Raw genomic sequence first — 19,742 nt, 5'->3', positions numbered from 1 at the left:
CTCTCTCCAAGTCTACACCCCACTACACCCTTTAGCAAGAAAGTAACCATTAAACAAGTTCTGAATCAGTCGTCTTTCTTCCCAATTTAGTTTTAACAATAAAGCTGCAACGTAAGTAGCTATGGGAGAAGACAGTGCAACTACTAGGTATTGGTGGGGGAAAAGTGTGCTAGTAATGTCCTGGATATACTGGCAGGGCCGGCTTTAGGCCAATTCAACCAATTCCCCTGAATCGGGCCCTGCCCCTAAGAGGGTCCCGCGCCCAAGCCCCAGTTCGGTGTATTGGCAAGAGTCAGTGCACTGTACCAGGGTGGCCCGGCTTCTCCAGGGGACAATTTAAAGGGCCTGGGGGCCCTTTAAATTGCCACCACAGCCACACTGCTGGAGCCCTGGGGTAGGGCTGTGGGGATCTGTGGGCTACTTAAAAAGTCCGTGGCTCCCGTTGCTTCTATCACCCCAGCCCTTTAAATAGCCACTGGAGCCCCACCGCTTCCCCAGGTCTCCAGCAGCTGTGTACATGGCCAGGGCTGTGGAAGCAGGCATGGGCGCCAGCTTATATGGGCTCGTGGAGCTAAAGCCCCAGGAATATTCATAATCAGGGGCTCTGCTCCACCAATATTTTCTCCCCCTCCCAGGAGCTTCCCTGCCTGAATGTAAAGAGAGCAGGCAACGCGTGTCTCTCTCCCTTCTGCTGCCGCAGCCTAAGGGCTAAAGCTTCAGCATTAGCATAAGAAAGAGCAATGCTAGCTACTGCTGTAGCACCTTGGGAGGGGGAGGGGGAGTGGAGTGGAGGGGGCCGTGCTGTGCTGTTCTCCCCTCCCCTGCCCCTACCTGGAGGAGACCAAAGGGGACTTCTGGCCAGGAGACGGACATCACTCACCTTAGCAGCTGCTTCCGTGAGTGTTTGACCCTATGATTTATTATGTTTGAGTGTTTGACCCTATGATTCTGCCCCAGCCACAGCTCCTACCCCCAGTGAGGCACAGCAGGCTGCACAGGGGAGGCAGGAAGCCACATGTGAAGGCAATGCCCCCTCCCCTAGCACCCACCAACCCACCCGCCACAGGAGGGATGGGAGAGGGAGGCTTCCTAGACCTGAGCAGCTGGGGCTTGGGTGAATTTTATGACACCCTGCTCCCCCGCCCCATAGCCACCACCACCCTGCCTACCCCACTTCTGCCCCATGCTGGGCAAGGGGCAGCCCCATCCCCCATCCACAGTGAAGTTATGGTGAGGGGCAGCAACATGGAAGGCCACCTGTGGCCCCCCCCCCGTACCCATCATAGGGGAGGTGAGTGAGCTTTCTGGACCTGAGAGGGGCCCTAGGAGCATGTGCAGTGACTGTGGTGCAGAGTGAGTGTGCCGTGGGGGGCAGGGGAGGAGAGGAGGGGTCCCTCCCCTGGAGCTTGCTGCTGCCAGTGGTGGTGATGGGGAGTCCTCTCTGGCCCTAGCCCTGGGGCAGCCTGTCTGCATCCCAAGTTCCTTATCCCCAGCCCTGTGCCCCCAGCACCCCAACCCTGAGCACCCTCCTGCACTGTGAACCCCTCATCCCCAGCCCCACCCCAGAGCCCTCACCTGAGGGGAAAAACGTGCAACTTAAATTTGGTGGTCAGTTTGGAGGTCAGTTTGGAGTATCATTGTGTTTAGCACAATACTTGATTATTTTACACCCCTTTAAAGTATATAACTAGTCGTATACAGGTGTTCCAAAGTGGGAATGTTCTTCTCTGAATACTGTGTGGGTGCCTCAGTTTCCCCTATGCATTTCTTAAGGCTCTAGATGGTGGGATAAGGGGGTGTGATTGTTGTAGAGCCCTAGAGGGCCAGTGTGATGCTGTCTGCACAGAGAATGGCTGCAACCCTACCTCCAGGCAACTGATGGCCTGGGCCACTCTCCTGCCAGGTGCCAACTGAAGGTGTTGGAGCACAAAGAGATCAGGTGGCCTCCTAAGGCTTGGAAAAGAGACAAAGGCCAGAGGAGAGAGTGTCAGTGCCTGTGCAGACTTCCGGGAAGCGCATGGTGTGGAAGGGGATGCTGTGATGCTTTGGAACAACTCCATACAAAGCCAGTCAGGACTCTGGGGGAGCCTCCTCTCTGAGCATACTGTCTCCAGGGCAAGAAGCTTGCACCTTCCTGGGTCTGACCTCGGAGCATTCAGCATGCCCTTCCACACCATGCACTTTCCGCAGCGAGTCTGCCCAGGCAGGTCCTGGGGCAACCAGGGGTCCCTGCACCCCAACTCCGCAGTCAGATGTGACTCTCAGCCAGACAGTAAAACAGAAGGTTTATTAGATGACAGGGATACAGTCTAAAACAGAGCTTGTAGGTACAGAAAACAGGACCCCTCGGTCAGGTCCATCTTGGGGGGTGGGGAGCCCAGACCCAAGTTCTGGGCCTCTCCCGATTTCCCCAGCCAGCTCCAAACTGACACTCCCTCATCTGGCCTTTGTGTCTCTTCCGGACAAGGAGGCCACCTGATCTCTTTGTCCCCAACACCGTCAGTTGGCACTTTGCAGGGGAAACTGAGGCACCCACACAGTATTCAGAGAAAACATTAAGAACATTCCCACTTTGTCACAACAGGTGCAACAAAATTTAATACCATATATTAGGTATTAATAGGCAAGTGCTGCTTCTGACTTTCCACTTTTAATTGACCATTGTAATCTTGTGGTGCTGACGTGTTGTAGCTTCATTTTATATCGGCTTACAGGGCGGGAGCGGGTGGGGGAGACCACCATTTTGGGCCCCACCAAAAATTATACGAACCTGCCGCCTATGGGAGGCGGGGGCTTCTCCGGCTGCAGTGGAACCAGCTCAGGTAGGGGTTATTGGGGGGTTGCTGGTGGGTTCCTGCTGGAGGGGGAGGGGCAGGAAATACTGAAGAGGTGGCAACTTCTGGGGAGTTAGGGCTGGAGGGGGGCAGGGAATACCCTGGGTGAGGAAAGGGAGGGGGACAGAGTGTGACAAACCTGCTGGGACTTGTTAACGTGGGCCTAGATCCTCAGAACAAACACTTGGGTGTTGGGGGAGAAAATTCCCTAATTTGTGAAACAGGAAATAGAGAAACCAACCCCCTGGGCAGGGCGGGGAAAACTGACCAGACTCCCAGTGCTGAATCCAGGGGCTGGTGTGACATGGAAAGGGGGCACCCAGCAGGGAGGTGTAGGGAAGATGTCCCACCCCTCACATCCAGCTGCTGGCAGTGGGGAGGGTGTTGGGTTCCCTGCCATGGGGCTGTCTCAGCCTCTGGCTAGTAGGGGTGTGATGGGTCTGCTGGGAGAGACAAGGGGTCCCTCTTTGTTCTCTCACCGTGATGCCCCCTAGCTGCTCTCAGGACTAGGGGCACAAATTTTCTAAACTGAACCAAAAGTTCCTGCAGTTTTCAAAAGAGGAGAAAAGCAAAATCTGTGATTTCACACTCACAGTGTCTGATAAGTGGATAGAAAGTTATCACAGTGACAGGGCCTGTGACTGGGGAATGCCCGGCAGTGCTTGGACAAGAGTTGATCAGAGAGAAGGATCATGGTTAGTAGAAGTTCCCACAGCCAGGGGCCCAACAGCTATTCCCTGGGACACAGCCCCCAGAGTCCCCAGCCAGGGACCCCAGATACCCCTCAAAGCCCCACTGGCCAGGGAAGCCCCACCAGACCATGACTGTCAGGTTGGGAATCCCAAAGGGTTCCCCCCACCAAGAGCCCCTAGCAGCCAGAGACTTGCCTACTGGGAACTCAGTTCCTCACTGCCTGCCTAGGACCCGCCCCGCACACCCCCACCAGCAGGATCTGCCCTGCCATTTGTCTGGGACCCCCTCCTCGACCCAGCGGGACCCCCTGATGCTTTACAGTGGGACCCCTCACTCTGCTTCCCTGGCATCCCCTGACCTAGTGCCAGGGATCCCCTCCCCCAGCTCTGGGCACGGCAGCGATGCCAGGAGACAGCCGGGGAAGCCCAGACGGAGCTCCTGGCACAGCACCAGGCTCCCTCTAACCCCCTGTCCCGCCTCCCCAAGAGACGCCCACCCCGGCTGTTCTGCAGCCAACAGTCCCCCAGCGATACCCACCTCCAGGACCCACAGCCTCAGGGCTGGGCACATCAGAACCACCCCCTGAAACCCCAAATCTCCAGAACCCACCAACCTCACTAGGGTACCCCCTGCAATCTCCCCCCACAGACACCTCCCCCCACCCCGCACAACACTGTTACCTCACAGTGCCTGAGAAGTGGATAGAGAGTTATCACCGCCCCCTGCTGGCCAGTCACACGGGCAGAGGGAGCCCTGGGGGATGTCTCTTGAACAGGAGAATGGAAGATCTGCAGGGCAAGAAAGGTAAGAAAAGTCCATGGCCTGTTACTAGCAAATAATGGCCACCATGGATCCACCCCAGAAGTGGCTGCATCTTAGCACAGGGGGAATCAACCCCTCACAGAGGCCATTTGCTATGGGGTTTGGGATACTTCTGGACCCACACTGCACTCACAGAGACCTCCTCATCCCATGCCAGCTGGAGAAAAAAAAAAGGGTCCAGCGAACTCTCCCGTTACCAGCTGGGAACCACTGATCCCCAAACAGGGGGAGGCCTCTGGCTTTGATGTGTATTAAAGATGTGGCTAGTCTCTTTCATCCGCAAACATTTTAACACAGATAAAGGGGGGAAGAAATGGCTCTCAAAGGGTTAGGGTTAGGGAAATTTAACCCCCTGCAACCTCCAAGATGGAGAATGATTCAGGGCAACAGGTTTCCTCTAAGAAAAGAGAAGTTGCTGGGATTGAGAAACATGGGGAACAGCCCCAAACATGAAAGGATTTTTAATTGATATTTGATAATAACGTAGACGTGAAAGAGAAAGGGGGGGAATCTGAGAGATTTTGGCTCTATTTTTGCAAATAATAGAGAGGAAAGTGGAAAATCAAAGGGATTTTATATCAGTTTATATCTGATGTGCAGTAAAATGTCAGTGTTTCACATCAGTATTTGTTAAATGAATAGAGAGGAAATGGGCAACATTTGCAAACATTTTATATCGATGTTCAAGAAGCTGAGAAAAGGTGTAAATCTGAGATTTTCTTGGTATTTTATAATTAGAGAGAGGGGGGGGGAATCTCAGGGCAAACGTTTAGGGTATTTTATATCAACCCTTGAGATGTGCAGAGAAAACGTGTCACCAACTATGCAACTGGAGGTGGAGAATCAGACTCCTGGAGAGACCAGGGGGAAATGGGGGAGGCGGGAGAGCGGCTCGTTGGCGGGGAAAGGGGCGAATCTCCCCGGATTTTACAGCCCGGGTGAGACACTGAGCGAGAAAAGGGGCAGAACTGGAGAGAATTTGTATCGGGGGCGAGAGGCAAGTGGCACAAACAGGGACAGGATCCAATTAACCCCCCTCCCCCCGCCCCCCCCCGCGTCCCACTGACCTTCCCCCCCCGACACCCCCCCTCTCCCACAGGGACCCCCCCGCCAGACTCCCCGGGGCAGAGTCACGTTCCCGCCCCCCCCCGGGGGAAATGCCCCTCACTAGAGAAGATTTTAAACTGACGTTTGAGACTCATGGGGAGAATGGGGGAAATCGGGGGGGATGGGAGAGCTGATCATTGGAGGGGATGGGGGGGAATTGCCCCAGATTTTATAGCCCCATGTGAGATACTGAGAGAGAAAAGGGGCAGAACTAGAGAGAATTTGTATCGGGGGCGAGAGGCAAGTGGCACAAACAGGGGAAGGATCCAATTAACTCACCTCCCCGCTTCCCCCGCCCGCCACTTCTCCCCCCACTTGAGAATTTCCTGGCTGCACAGAGACAGTTCAACCCCCCCCCCCCGCGTCCCACCGACCTTCCTCCCCCCGCAACTCCAGCTTCTCCCCTCCCTGCCTGACACCCCCCATCTCCCCCCACCCCTGGGTCTCTCACTCACCGGGGCTGGGGCGGGCAGAGAGGCTCCAACGGCCCCGCGCGAGCCAGGCAGAGCCACAGGGGCCCGCGCGCGTTTGCAACTCGGCTTGGTCTCTCCCCCCAACGTCACTTCCGGTCCAGGGAGAGTCAGGAACTACATCTCCCAGCCTGCCCCGGGGCCGCTTCCGCTCTCTCCTCAGCCCAGGTAAGGGAGGGTTTCAGCAGGTAAAATCGCGCATGCTCCGTGCGAGCCCCGCTGGGGGCGGGAGAAGAAAGCTGCAGCTGCCGCCTCCGCGTGAGCCGGGCCCGGGCTGAGCCGCTGCTGCTCCCCGGGGGGGGGTCTGTGCGGGGGGGCCCGGCCGGGGGGGGCGGAGCTTTCTCCAGCTGGGCCCCGCCCCCCGGGCAGCCCCGGGCTCTGCCCGCCCCAGCCCCGCCCGGAGCCCCCGGGGAGTGAGAGACCCCGGGGGGGGGGGCGCTGGGGGGGGCGGGCACGTGACTCTGCCCCGGGGAACCCGGGAGAAGCCTCGGAGCCGCCTCGGCCCCAGCGGAGCCGCAGCAGGATCCGCCCCCCGCTGGGCTGGCGGGGGGTCCCTGGGGGGAGGGGGGTGTCGGGCGGGGGGGGGAGAAGCTGGGGGGGGGGAAGGTCAGTGGGACGCGGGGGGAGCGGGCGGGCGAAGGGGGGAGGGGGGTTAATTGGATCCTGTCCCTGTTGGTGCCACTTGCCTCTCGCCCCCGATACAAATTCTCTCCAGTTCTGCCCCTTTTCTCGCTCAGTGTCTCACCCGGGCTGTAAAATCCGGGGAGATTCGCCCCTTTCCCCTCCAATGAGCCGCTCTCCCGTCTCCCCCATTTCCCCCTGGTCTCTCCAGGATTCTGATTTTCCACCTCCAGTTGCATAGTTGGTGACATGTTTTTTCTGCAAATCTCAAAGGTTGATATAAAATACCCTAAACATTTGCTCCACTTCTCTCTAGTTGTTTGTTTCTAATTGAATATGCCCTGAGATTTCCCCGTCTCTCTAATTATAAAATACCAAGAAAATCTCAGATTTACCCCTTTTCTCAGCTTCTTGAACATAGATATAAAATGTTTGCAAATGTTGCCCATTTCCTCTCTATTCATTTAACAAATACTGATGTGAAACACTGACATTTTACTGCACATCAGATATAAACTGATATAAAATCCCTTTGATTTTCCACTTTCCTCTCTATTATTTGCAAAAATAGAGCCAAAATCTCTCAGATTCCCCCCCTTTCTCTTTCACGTCTACGTTATTATCAAATATCAATTAAAAATCCTTTCATGTTTGGGGCTGTTCCCCATGTTTCTCAATCCCAGCAACTTCTCTTTTCTTAGAGGAAACCTGTTGCCCTGAATCATTCTCCATCTTGGAGGTTGCAGGGGGTTAAATTTCCCAGTGTTGATCTTTCCCCTCTCCTTTGAGAACCATTTCTTCCCCCCTTTATCTGTGTTAAAATGTTTGCTGATGAAAGAGACCAGCCACATCTTTAATACACATCAAAGCTCGAGGCCTCCCCCTCTTTCGGGATCAGTGGTCCCCAGCTGGTAACGGGAGAGTTGGCTGGACCCTTTTCTTTTCTCCAGCTGGTATGGGATGAGGAGGTCACTCTGAGTGCAGTGTGGGTCCAGAAGTATCCCAAACCCCATGACAAATGGTCTCTGTGAGAGGTTGATTCCCACAGTGCTAAGATGTAGCCACCTCTGGGGTGGATCCATGGTGGCCATTATTTGCTAGTGACAGGCATGAACATTTCTTACCTATTTTGTCCCTCCAGGCCTTCCATTCTCCTGTTCAAGAGGCATCCCCCAGGGCTCCCTCTGCCTGTGTGACTGGCCAGCAGGGGGCGGTGGTCACTTTCTATCCCCTTCTCAGGCACTGCCAGGTAACAGTGTTGCACTGGGGGAAGGGGTGTCTGTGTGGGGAGATTTCAGCTGGAGCTGAAGGGGTGTTGTGGTAGTGGGAGTTGTTTAGGTGACTGGGCAGGTGGGACCCTAATCAAATTGGTGGGTTCTGGAGGTTTGGGGGGGTTGGTTCTGATGTGCCCAGCCCTGAGGCTGTGGGTCCTGGAGGTGGGTGTCGCTGTTGGCTGCAGAACAGTGGGGTTGGGCATCTCTTGAGGGTGGGGCAGGGGGTTAGAGGGAGCCTGGTGCTGTGCCAGGGGCTCTGTCTGGGCTTCCCCCGCAGACTCCTGGGATCGCTGCCGTGCCCAGTGCACAGGGGTGGTGGTGGGGGGGGGGGAGCGGAGCTCTGGCACTAGCTCAGGGGATGCCAGGCAAGCAAAGTGAAGGGTCCCACTGAAAAGCATCAGGGCAGAGGAGGGGGTCCCAGACAAATGACATGGCAGATCCTGCTGGAAATCAGGGGGGTGTCCTAGGCAGGCAGTGAGGGACTGAGTTTCTGGCGGGGTGTCCCTGGCTGCTGGGGGCACTTGGTGGGGGGAACCCTTTGGGATTCCCAACCTGGCAATCATGGTCTGGTGGGGCTTCCCTGGCCAGTGGGGCTTTGAGGGGTATCTGGGGTCCCTGGCCAGGGATTCTGGGAGCTACGTCCCAGGGAATATCTGGTGGGACCCTGGCTAGGGGGTGTCTGTTGCCCCTGGCTGCGGGGTCTGGGCTCTGGGTACTGGACAGTGTCTGGGGGCTGCTACTAACCATGATCCTTCTCTCTGATCAACTTGTGTCAGAGTCCTGGCTCCAAGCACTGCCTGGCATTCCCCAGTCACATGCCCTGTCACTGTGATAACTTTCTATCCACTTATCAGTCACTGTTAGTGTGAAATCACAGATTTTGCTTTTCTCCTCTTTTGAAAACTGCAGGAACTTTCAGTTCCATTTGGAAAATTGTGCCCCCCAGTCCTTGTCCTAGATCTGGGGGGTGAGGGAGGTGGGAAGGGGGTCAGCACTGCCACACGATGGTCTCTTCCACAGCGTTCTGGACTCAGTCTTTCTGAAATCTGGTTTCATTGAGACCAGTGTTAATCCGGAGTCACTCTATGGAAGGACAAGGAGTGACTCCAGATGGACAGTGGGACAAATGAGATCAGCAATTCTCCCTGTGAGGAGGGGCTCTCATTAGCTGCTCTCCCCAGAGAGCTAAAGGAGGGAAGCTGCTCAAACGCTCTGTCCCTCTCTGCTCAGGATACTGGGGTTCAGCTTCCTGGGTCAGACGCTGCAGCCTCCATTGTGATCGGGGAGACCAGGCTTAGCAGCTGCTGCTCCCCCAGCGGGGTTCTGTGCTGGGAAGTCACCTGAATTAAAGCTGCTTCTCTGCCCGGCCCAGGGGATGACTTTCTCCAGCCCTGGGCCCTGTTAATACTAAATTCTGAGCCAGAGTCTCCAGGTAACTGAAAGACCTCAGGGAAAGTGCTGGGGACTGGCAAGAAAGTGACTCTGCACAAACAGCCCCTCCTCATTTCTCCTCCCAGTAGCAATTGCCAGGAGAAAATCCAGCCCTGGGAGAGCAAAGCCCCCAGGAATGGGACTTTCCCATCCAGAGGGACAGGGAGAGAGGACAGGGGAAGGAGAGACTGAAAGGGGCAGTGGGAGAAATGAGGGGGGAGAGATTTCCAGCTCTCTAGTCCACCCAGACACACGTATTGCTGCATCCCTGGGCAGAACCACTTTCCAGTGAACAAAACAAGGATCAGAGAGAGGAAAAGCCAGTTCCTGACTCCATATTCCCCCTGCTGGGGTGTGGCTGCCGTGGGGTCAGTGTCTGAGGGAATCCCCCACAGTGACTCCTTTAGTTCTGCTCTTTTCTAGCCTTGTGTTCAGAGACTTTGTTACGGGGTGAGGGGAGGGAGAAAGAGGTTAAAAATGTCTCTGTGGGCTTAACCTGGCAGGAGGGGCCAGGTCTACACTGTAATAAAGAAATCAGGCATTTTCCCAGGAAGGCAGAATCTAGGATGTCTGTCATGATGTGAAATTAACTAAAGCCTGTTCTGAAATGCCCACAACTGCGCTTCTCCCCCAGACAGGCTGCAGAACGACGTCCATGTTTCACTCCAGCTCATCCCAGCCTGGCGTGGGAGAGGGAAGAGAAATGGCTGCAGAGGAGCCTGTTCAGGTAGGGATTATCGAGAGGTTGCTGGTGAGTTCCTGCAGGAGGGAGAGGGACAGCAAATACACCAGAGAGGGAAAGAGTTGTGCAGTCTGGTTTGGAGGTTGGAGCGGGGCAGGAAATGCACAGGGTATGAAAGGGAGGAGGACAGAGTGTGGCAAACCTGCTGGGAGTTGTTTAATAAGTGGCCTAGATTCTAGGAACAGACCCATGAGATTAGGAGGTGGAAATACCCTAATCTGTGAAACAGAAAATAACCCTCCTACATGGGGCTAGGAAAGCTGACCAGACTCCCAGTGCTGGAGCCTGACCTGACTGACCTGCGGCTGCTGTGAGATATGAAAGGGGCACCCAGCAGTGAGGTTTAGGGGAGCTGCCCCGCCCTTCACATCCAGCTCCTCACAAGGAGGAGGGTGTTGGGTTTCCAACCAGGGAGAGCTCCCTGGTCCCTGCTAGGGGCTCCATCTCCTGTATCAGTCTGTGGCTAGTAGGTGTGTGATGGCTCTGCTGGGAGAGAGGAGGGGCTCTCTCTTTGTCCCCTCACCCTGGTATTTGCTGGATACGCTGAGCGGGGTGGGGGTGGGACTCTGTTGACTGTGATCCACCCAGAGCTTCCATTTGTTTGGCTCCTCTCTGCCACAAATAGTGGGAGTGTGAGTGGGGCAACAGGTACTGAATGTTGGACTCTTGCTCTTTCAGGGGCCGGTGACCTTCGAGGAGGTGGCTGTGTATTTCACCAGGGAAGAGTGGGCTCTGCTGGACCCCGCTCAGAGAGCCCTCTACAGGGATGTCATGCAGGAGAACTATGAGACTGTGACCTCGCTGGGTAAGGGTTCCTGTCCCTTCAGTTCTTGGAAGGGGAAATGAAGAGATAAAGTTCACGCCAGCCCCACAATGCCACCTCTACTCTGCCCTGTTTCAGCATCACCCCAATATGCCAGTGAGACACACACACACTGCCACAGACCCTCCCTTGCTGCAGAACACTTTGGGAACAGAGCACAGGAGCAGTATCACAGTGTCAAATATCTCCTATTTGCTCCAGTAAACTTCTTTGAGATGGGGTGACCACATCATAGACTCATAGACTTTAAGGTCAGAAGGGACCATTATGATCATCTAGTCTGATCTCCTGCACAATCCAGGCCACAGAATCTTACCTATCCACTTCTGTAACAAACCCCTAACCTATGTCTGTGTTATTGAAGTCTTCAAATTGTGGTTTGAAGACCTCAAGCTGCAGAGAATCCTCCAAGTGACCTGTGCCCCACGCTGCAGAGGAAGGCAAAAAACCTCCAGGGCCTCTGGCAATCTGCCCTGGAGGAAAATTCCCTCCTGGCCCTAAATATGGCAATCAGTTAAGCCCTGAGCATGTGGGCAAGACTCACCAGCCAGCACCCAGGAAAGAATTCTCTGTAGTAACTCAGATCCCATCCCATCTAACATCCCATCACAGACCATTGGGCATACTTACCTGCTGATAATCAAAGATCAATTGCCAAAATGAGGCTATCCCATCATACCATCCCTTCCATAAACTTATCAAGCTTAGTCTTAAAGCCAGATATGTCTTTTGCCCCCACTACTCCCCTTGGAAGGCTGTTCCAGAACTTCACTCCTCTAATGGTTAGAAACCTTCGTCTGATTTCAAGTCTACACTTCCTAGTGTCCAGTTTATATCCATTTGTTCTTGTGTCCACATTGGTGCTAAGCTTAAATAATTCTTCTCCCTCCCTAATATTAATCCCTCTGATATATTTATAAAGAGCAATCATATCCCCCCCCTCAACCTTCTTTTGATTAGGCTAAACAAGCCAAGCTCTTTGAGTCTCCTTTCATATGACAGGTTGTCCATTCCTCGAATCATCCTAGTAGCCCGTCTCTGAACCTGTTCCAGTTTGAATTCATCCTTCTTAAACATGGGAGACCAGAACTGCACACAGTATTCCAGATGAGGTCTCACCAGTGCCTTATATAACGGTACTAACACCTCCTTATCTTTGCTGGAAATACCTCGCCTGATGCATCCTAAAACTGCATTAGCTTTTTTAACAGCCATATCACATCATGATCATCCTGTGATCAACCAATACTCCGAGGTCCTTCTCCTCCTCTGTTACTTCCAACTGATGTGTCTCCAATTTATAACTAAAATTCTTATTATTAATCCCTAAATGCATGACCTTGCACTTTTCACTATTACTATTACTCCAGTTTACAAGGTCATCCAGATCTTCCTGTATGAGATTCCGGTCCTTCTCTGTGTTAGCAATACCTCCCAGCTTTGTGTCATCCGCAAACTTTATTAGCACATTCCCGCTTTATGTGCCAAGGTCAGTAATAAAAAGGTTAAATAAGATTGGTCCCAAAACTGATCCCTGAGGAACTCCACTAGTAACCTCCTTCCAGCCTGACAATTCACCCTTCAGTACGACCCGTTGTAGTCTCCCCTTTTACCAGTTCCTTATCCGGCTTTCAATTTTCATATTGATCCCCATCTTTTCCAATTTAACTAATAATTCCCCATGTGGAACTGTGTCAAATGCCTTACTGAAATCGAGGTAAATTAGATCCACTGCATTTCCTTTGTCTAAATAATCCGTTACCTTCTCAAAGAAGGAGATCAGGTTGGTTTGGCACAATCTACCTTTTGTGAAACCATGTTGTATTTTGTCCCAATTACCATTGACCTCAATGTCCTTAATTACTTTCTCCTTCAAATTTTTTTTCCCAAGACCTTACATACTACAGATGTCAAACTCACAGGCCTATAGTTACTCGGATCACTTTTTTTCCCTTTCTTAAAAATAGGAACTACGTTAGCAATTCTCCAGTCGTACGGTACAACCCCTGAGTTTACTGATTCATTAAAAATTCTTGCTAATGGGCTTGTAATTTCATGTGCCAGTTCCTTTAATATTCTTGGATGAAGATTATCTGGGCCCTCCGATTGTCCCATTAAGCTGTTCGAGTTTGGCTTCTACCTCAGATGTGGTAATATCTACCTCCATATCCTCATTCCCATTTGTCATCCTTCCATTATCCCTAAGCTCCTCATTAGCCTTATTAAAGACTGAGGCAAAGTATTTATTTAGATATTGGGCCATGCCTAGATTATCCTTAACCTCCATTCCATCCTCAATGTTTAGCGGTCCCACTTCTTCTTTCTTTGTTTTCTTCTTATTTATATGGCTATAGAACCTTTTACTATTGGTTTTAATTCCTTTTGCAAGGTTCAACTCTACATGGCTTTTGTCCTTTCTCACTTTATCCCTACATGTTCTGGCCTCAATAAGGTAGCTTTCCTTGCTAATCCTGCCCATCTTCTACTCCTTGTAGGCTTTCTGCTTTTTCTTAATCACCTCTCTGAGATGCTTGCTCATCCACCCTGGTCTACAACTCCTGTCTGTGATTTTTTCCCCCTTTCTTGGGATGCAGGCTTCTGATAAGTTTCTGCAGCTTTGACTTAAAGTAATTCCAGGCCTCCTCCACCTTTAGATCCACAAGTTCTTCAATCCAATCCACTTCCCTAACTAATTTCCTTAATTCTTTAAAGTTAGTCCTTTTGAAATCAAACACCCTAGTCTCAGATCTATTTTTGTTTATCCTTCCATCTAGTTTGAACTGAATTAGCTCATGATCACTCGAACCAAGGTTGTCCCCTACAACCATTTCTTCTATGAGGTCCTCACTACTCACCAAAACCAAATCTAAAATGGCATCCCCTCTTGTTGGTTCTTCAACTGTGTGGTGAAGAAATCCATCAGCTATCACATCCAGAAAAATCTGAGCCCTATTACTACTACTAGCACTTGTCCTCCAGTCTATATCTGGGAAGTTAGTCTCCCATGATCACACAATTCCCATTAGTGTTTACTTCATTAAAAACATTAAAGAGGTCTCTATCCATCTCCAAATCAGATCCCGGCGGTCTGTAGCACACCCCAAGCACTATCTCAGGGGAGGCTCTAGTAGCTTTCTTTCCCAGTGTGTTTTTTGCCCAGATAGACTCTGTCTTATCCATTCCATCACTTCTTATTTCTTTACAATTAACTTCATCATTGATATACAATGCTACTCCATCACCTTTGCCTTTATTTCTGTCTTTCCTAAACAGCACATACCCTTCAATACCTGTACTCCAGTCATGATCTACTATTCCACCATGTTTCTGTTATCCCTATAATATCCGGTTTCACTTCCTGCACCAGTAGCTCTAGTCCCTCCATTTTGTTACCTAGGCTCCTCGCATTAGTGTACAGACATCTTAATTCGTGCTGTTTGGCTTCACTGACATTCTTTACCTGGGGGTTAGGCACAGACATTCTACCACCAGCATCACCTATTAGACTGGTATCTACACTACCCTTCCTCCTTATGTCCATTCTTCTGCCCACGGCTGTATCCTCTCTTACTTTGTTTTCTTCCCTCTCAATGTTAAATTCTGGCGTGGAGATTACCTGGACATCTCCCCCAAATTCCTAGTTTAAAGCTCTCTTAATCAGTTGTGCCAGCCTCCATCCTAGAAGTCTATTTCCCTCCTTACTCAGGTGGAGTCCATCCCGAGAGAACAGTCTTCTGTCCATGAATGCTTCCTAGTGGCTGTACATCCCAAAGCCCTCCTTATAGCACCACTGCCTGAGCCATCTGTTGGTCGCCATAATCTTCTCACACCTTTGTTGCACTTCTCTAGGAACCGGCAGAATCCCACTGAAGGTCACTTGAGCCTCGTTTTCCTTAAGCGTCTTCCCCAGTCTGGCATAGTCTCCCTTGATACGTTCCAGCGAGAATCTAGCCTTACCATTTGTTCCCACATGAAGGACAATCAACAGATTCTTTCCCGCTCCCATTAGGATCCTTTTCAGCCTCAGGTCCACATCCCATATCTTAGCACGTGGCAGACAGCACACCCTTCTGTTCTCCGGATCAGCTCTACTTACAGGCCTGTCTATTCTTCTCAATCAGGAGTCCCCAATCACGTAGACCTGCTTTTTCCTGGTGACAGTGTGATTCTCCGGTCTATCCCCTGCTCCCACTGGCTGCAAGTCCTCTCGATTCCTATTCACCCTTGCAATCCTCCGCAACCCATCCCGTATCCTCCTGGGGCTCATATTTGGTGTTGTCTCCATTGACTCTTCCCCTCTTCCTGTAGGACTAGCAGCTCTTCTCTTTTTCCTTGCCCTCTCACCTTCAGCAACCACCTGCTGTGCCCCTTCTTCATTTTCCAACTCTGCAAACCTGTCCCTGAGCTCTATTTCTCTGTCACTGGCCCGTCTTTTCCTCTGCCTTAGTCACATGCTTCCACTGTTCACTTTCCTCACCCAGCAGTCTCCCCTCAGAGTTCTTTGGTCCTGCTTCCATCTGCAAGTCTGAGCTTATCCCTTCAGCCTCCTCATGTCTTTGCTCCATCATCGGCTCGAACCGCCTTCTAAACTTGACCAGAGTTTCCACCTGCATTGGCCTGCTAAACCCAGGGTTGTGAGTTCAATCCTTGAGGAGGCCACTTAGGGATCTGGGGCAAAAATTGGGGCAAGGCAGGGGGCTGGACTTGATGACCTTTCAAGGTCCTTTCCAGTTCTAGGAGATTGGTATATCTCCAATTATTACCTTTATTACCTATTACCTTTATCAGCTCTATCAGGTGGCACTTCATGCAGACAAAACTCTTTTCAGGTACCCCCTTCAGGATCGTGTACATGCCGCAGCTTCCACATCCAGTCATCCTCATTGTGTTTTTCCCTGCTGCCTCTGTATCGGTCATAGCCTTCCCACCTAAAACCTGTTAGTCCAAGAAACACAAAACAAAACAAACCCCCAAAAGGCACCAGAACACTGGCAGACCACCACCCACTCCCTTCACTAACCTGTCAGTTCCTCTGCCTAGGTCTCTTAGTCTCCCAAGTAAACTCCCGCTGAAACTCCCCTGTTTACAGCTCTGTTTGCTGGCTGCTGTGCCGCTGCAGCTGTCTATGCATCCGCACACAGTGTTCCAGATGTGGGCGTACCATGGATTTATATACATGCAATATAATATTTTCTGTCTTTTTATCTATCCCTTTCTTAATGATTCCCAACATTCTGTTTGCTTTTTTCACTGCCGCTGCACATTGAGTGGATGTTTTCAGAGAACTATCCACAGTGACTCCAAGATCCGTCTCTTGAGTGGAAACAACTAATTTAGACCCCATCATTCTGTATGTATAGTTGGGATTATGTTTTCCAATGGGCTGCAATATGTGCTATCCTGTCATCTAGTACTGCTGAGATCCTGCATTCAGTAATATCCCTGCCCTTCCTGTTCCCTTTCTCCACTGAACCCCACCAGCCCATGCTTCCTGTTTCCAGCTTCCCCAGGACTCTCTCATTGTCTCTGTCTCTGGACCTCTCTATCAGCAAGAAGCAGCGCCGGGGAGACTTGCCCTTTCTCTGGAGTCTTTGATTTCTGGGACATGGATTTACTTTCTCTGTGTTGTAGGAGACTCTTTGAAATTGAGTGTCTGTGACATTAAGCACAGTGCAACCTGGACTGTTGAACAGCTGTGTCCCCTCAGTTCCCCAGGCTGGGGTGCCTTTTACACTGCTCTACTGTGAGAGCAGCCACTCCTGGGCAGTTCACACGCAGTCTCCAGCATGTAACTCACTCCCAGCTACACAGTATTGAGTGCTGCTAGTCAGTGACTCACGAGTTACAGTGCAGCACAGGAGAACCCCAGAAAATTCTCTGCTCCCAGACTTCCCCCAGAAATGTGCATCTTTCCCTGTCCAGCACACTCCTGAACAACGCAAGCTCATATGAAGTCTGTAATTTCATCAGTGGAAAATGACATGTGCCAGCCTTGTTATCCCAGATGGAGTTTCCAACACACTTTAATCCAACCACACTGGTTACATAAAGAATAAAATAAGATTGTTAACTATAAAAAAAAAAGTATTTTAAGATACAGATAATGAGGCATAAAGCTCAGAATTGTTTACAAAAGAAATGCAAAGATAAAACACAAACTAACGTCTAAGTTAACCAGCTGAAACGGATTCAAGGCAAATGTTTCTCTCACCATGTGCTGAGACAGGCTGGTTTTCCTTTCAGCCAGGACTCCCCCTAACCTGCCCCTGCCGCCCACGTTCAGCTCTTCAGGAGTTGTCATGAGCAGAGGGAAAGGGGAGAGAGAGAGTCTGAAGCATTTTCCTCACCTCTTTTTATAACTCAGTCCTTTGTACTAGAAACAACTTCAGTTCTCAGCTGAGTCACGGTGCCAGGCTGTCTGTCGGAGATATGAGAATTGTGAGGGAAAGTCTACAGAAAGAGCTTTGGAGCTTTGGTCAAGCTAGTAGGCCTGAAGTACTAGCTGAGCTTGCTTCTCTGTGTAAAGGGCATAGAAAGGCAGAGTGGAATGGAAAATCCCCCAGATTGGGGAACAAGTGAAGCCAGGGGGCTGGACTTGATGACCTTTCAAGGTCCCTTCCAGTTCTAGGAGATAGGTATATCTCCAATTATTTATTTTAATTTAAATCCCCCAAATTGGGGAACAATGGCTTTGTGTGCATAAGGGGCCTAAGTAGGTGAAGTGGAAAGTCCCCAAACACACTGATTTGCAGTAACCGAGCTTGTGAAACATAACCACAGTGGAAGTGTTAGAAAAGTCAAACCACGAACTAGACTAGGAATAACAATAACAGGAAAGGCTGAATATGGAAAAATGCTTGTTCAGCTCGCTTTTGATCTGCATCATATTTTGCAATATATTCCAAATAAGGTAATTAACGTGCAACGTATGTGCAATTGTTTGTGGTTTTAAGCTTTAAAAGGCTTCTGTGGTTTTTAGCTCAGGGGGACAGTATTCCAATAGCTGTCGCCCCCTGCGTACTTTTAACCAAGAAAAGAGCCTCAGGCTGAGCTGATTCAAAATCAATCGTGTGGTTGTTTTCCACAACAACTTCAAGAGGTCCCTATGATGGAATGTAAATGTCTTCTTCACATCTTCCCCCTGCAGGAGAATGGCTGTTTGACCAGCTGTTTGCCTTGCTGTCTCTGAGGAACTGGTCTGTGGGTATTCCCCAGAATTGTAACTTTTTCCGTAATCTCATACTGTAAAATCTCATAACTTTACATACAGTGTTACTACACATTTTAACAGGAGGATAATATTCAGTAGATTATGCATTTTCAAATGATACCTCACAAGCCATACTGTGTACAAAATTGATCATAATTTTCTAGAAGAGTGAACATAGGGGTATAGACTGACACAGTGCCTGTGTGTGTGTTCCCAGCAGATATGTGGGTATTTCAATCCCTCGTAAGCATAGTGTTGGGCATCTTCAAGGACCTGGGGAACTAGTCCTGGAAATTCACTGGTTTACCAAGTGTGACACTGTATGGGATTGAGAGACACTTTGGTATTAATAATAAAATAATATAATCTTATCAAATTGCAATGAATCATGCTAGATATGCCATGTAAGGTGTCAGGGGAAATGTTACGATTTTCCAAGTATGATCATTTAGTTTCTATGTTTGTATCACCTTTGTATTGTGAGTTATAGATATGTAGGGTATATCTGTATTTCCAGACTTGTGCAGTGTTTCTGGGTGACACCCCCAGACATATTGGCATCAATACTGCCTAGCCTGTTTGATGGCATATTGAGGGTCATCAGCTGTATAATGAGCCCATGGAAAGGACCAAGGGGATACACCTATTGAGTCAGCAAGACATGCCGGGGTATGCCTGTGTAATGAGAACTCCAAGGCTTTTCCATGCCATGTGCTGTGAATCTTGTGTTTGGGACACAGGAAGTATAGGCCACATGGCAAAAGGAATGTAAAGGGCAGCTGCATCATCTCCATTTTGTCTTCAATCCCCTTTCCTGCCTCTGGAGCAACTTTTCTACAAACTGAACCCTGGAACAAAGGACTGAATGACCCATCTAAGCTATGGATGTGTTCCAGAAGGACTTTCAAGCCAGCAAGTCACCAATACTGCTAAGAACCTGATATATCCATTTTGGAATGTGTCTGACGGCTTTTCCATTTAACTTCTTTCTGTCTTTCTTTCGTTTAAACCTTTAGTTTAGATGCTAAGGATTGGCTGGCAGTGTGGTATTTTGGGTAAGATCCAAACCTATACTGACCTAGTAACGTGGCTGACCTTTGGGGTCAGAAGATCATTTTGTTTATGTGAGCAGAGTTTTGAAATAACCTCTCACTGTACTGGACCTAAGTGCTGATTAGGAATCAGAGAACTGGGATGCAATCAAGGGGGCCGTGTGATTTCTTTTTTCAGCTTCTTGATAACCCATGTGCGTGATCCCTTTTTCAGCCTGCCCTGATCTTGGCATTCTCAGTGAGAACTGCCTCTGGCCCACCAGGTCACACTAAGCACTGACGTTAAATTAATAGAATGTTTTTTTATGACAAAGTCTTATGAAATCAACTGAACTCCTTTGTTTTCTTTCATCTGAGCAGGGTTTCCTGTTACCCAGCCTGATGTGATCTCCCAGCTGGAACAAGGGGAAGAGCCATGGGTCCCAGACCTCCGGGGTTCAGAGGAAAGAGAGATCTTGAGATCTCCCTGCACAGGTGAGGAAACATTAAACCAACTCAGAATCTGTAAGTGCCTGAAGGAAACATCTGGGATGCCCAACAAAGCCCTTGGGAGGTCTCTTGGTTCATTATTGTCCCTAACAGGGGTCGTATCCTCAGGGTAAATATAGTTCATGGCTTCCTATAGACCCTAGCAGACACCAGGCAGTAGCTTCCTCCCTTCCC

General features: G+C 50.4%; 1 protein-coding gene across 1 annotated transcript in view; it reads left to right on the top strand.

The window, feature by feature from the left end:
• LOC123356632 overlaps positions 1–19,742 on the top strand; it is a 1,710,063-nt gene that overhangs the window by 1,118,750 nt on the left and 571,571 nt on the right.

The sequence above is a fragment of the Mauremys mutica genome, chromosome 26 (assembly GCF_020497125.1).
Source record: "Mauremys mutica isolate MM-2020 ecotype Southern chromosome 26, ASM2049712v1, whole genome shotgun sequence".
In the NCBI taxonomy this organism is placed as follows: Eukaryota; Metazoa; Chordata; order Testudines; family Geoemydidae; genus Mauremys; species Mauremys mutica.
This window is presented reverse-complemented; position numbering and strand designations above follow the sequence as displayed.